Below are 1947 nucleotides of genomic sequence, written 5' to 3' on the forward strand. Positions count from 1 at the left end.
ACTTGAAGCCTAAATATGATGACAGAATTGGGTTTTGTAAAAAAAAAAAAAAAAAAAAAAAAAATTCCAAACATGCATTTGCTTCATTCAAAACTGAAGAAGTTTGCTGCTGTGGGCCTGTGGGCTTCGCTGCCTTAAAAACGAACGCTCTTAGGGGAATAAGGGTCTTGTGATGGATGGGTGTCTTTTCATCCCTATAAAGAATAAATTCTGCGAACTGCATCTGGACATGAAAGTAGGTGTTCTGATTTGTCATTTTCAGCGGAAGCCGGCCTTTTTATTCAGTATATATAAAGCTGTCGATGAATGGGGTGAGGGACGATGGCTTCCTGCACCAGTAATTTATGTGAGAATGTGTTAACAGCATTTTCAATGGCTGACGGATATGTTGCAGGATGGGAAGGGAATCTGTCCTGAGACCCTTGAGTTTCCCATTGGTGGGGAATATAAAGATGTTAAGTGCCAGGGCCCGAGCAGGCAGACGTGCAGCCACCTCTCTTTTTGTGACCACAGAGCTGAGGACGTGAAAAAGGTATTGGTGTGTTCCGACCCATCCAGGTGTGAGCCGACAGCTGAGATGTCGGTTCCTGAAAAAGGTGTTAGGACTGATCCAGGTGAAAAGACTGGACCAAACACATACCCAAGCATAGGGACCGATAATTTTGCTTGAGAATCTATTCTTTTTGCTGTCAAATTTCCAAAATAGAATTCCACAGCCATTTGCCTGAAGCATTTCAATGGATTTCATATTCTCAGCATGTAAGTCATTTGCATAAAAGTTTTCTGCGATGGATTGAGAAGAAAAATGATTTTCTCATAATGTGCGGCACCTTCAAAAAAAATTTTTTTCGTAAATGTTATTGAAGTGTGCTATGTCGGTGACCCAGGAGCAACTGCATTTCTAAATGCTGGAAAAGTCGATTTTCCAGGTCAGTTTTGTACTCACTGCTCCATCTATCTTCAGGCCTCAAAAGCATTCTGGAGCACTTCTGGGTTTAATGACCTTTTCTAAGGAAAAATAATTAAGGTTTTTATCTGTATTGTCTCGGACTTAAGCACAAAAGCTTAGGAGCTGGATCAGTGAGGAGGAGAGAAAGTATATTAAAAAATAAATTATCCTGTAGACAGAGCCTCCCAAGAAAGGTAAATGGAAAATATGAACTTTAACCAGTTGCAGCCTGGCATTCAGTTGAAGAATCTAAGATTCGGGAGGAGCTGCTTTGCTCAAGGCCACACAGCTATTTATAGCGTAGTTTCTTTAGAATCTTTCCAATTTCTTTTTATTACTCCAGATACATATTACTAAACACTTTTTTTTTTTTTTTGGTCGTTGCCGTTTTTGACTTTCTCTATGAGAGGCCAGATTCAAAGTCAGGCTCTGCCAATAACCGGCTGTGTGGCCCTGGACAAATTACTTCACCTCTCTCCTGGTTTCCTTATCAGAAACTGGGAATATTATTCTGCAGGGGGGTGGTTCGGCGTGCCCTCCCGGAGTAGGACCTCCGTAAATACTGGGTTCTTCTCTCACTGCTATTGTTTTGCAGGACAGAAAAGTGCAACGTCCTGCAGACATTCTCCTCCAAAAGTTTCAGTTGCATTAAATTACCCCCCTCCACCCCCCATGCAGTCGCTCCAGGGGTAGGGCAGGCAGTCCGTCATTTGTTTTCTGCCTTGAACTAAACGCAAGGCGATCAGCAGACAAGCCGTCGGTCTAAGTCCCCAGGGAAGAAAGGGGGCGGTGGTGCGGGGCGAGGCCGTCGCCGCACCTCTCGGGGCCCGCGGTGGCCGGGGTCTCGGGCGGCTCGCGGGCGTCGGGAGCCGCGAGGAGCAGGGGCGGCCGGGCGCGCGGCGCTGATTGGCAGAGCGGGCGCCGCCGTCCAGGAAACGGCTCGGGTTTCAGCGGGGGCGTGACCCGCGGGGAGGGGGCGGCGGCGGCGGCGGCGGCGG

The sequence above is a fragment of the Ursus maritimus genome, unplaced genomic scaffold (genome assembly GCF_017311325.1).
Source record: "Ursus maritimus isolate PB19 unplaced genomic scaffold, ASM1731132v1 scaffold_7, whole genome shotgun sequence".
In the NCBI taxonomy this organism is placed as follows: Eukaryota; Metazoa; Chordata; class Mammalia; order Carnivora; family Ursidae; genus Ursus; species Ursus maritimus.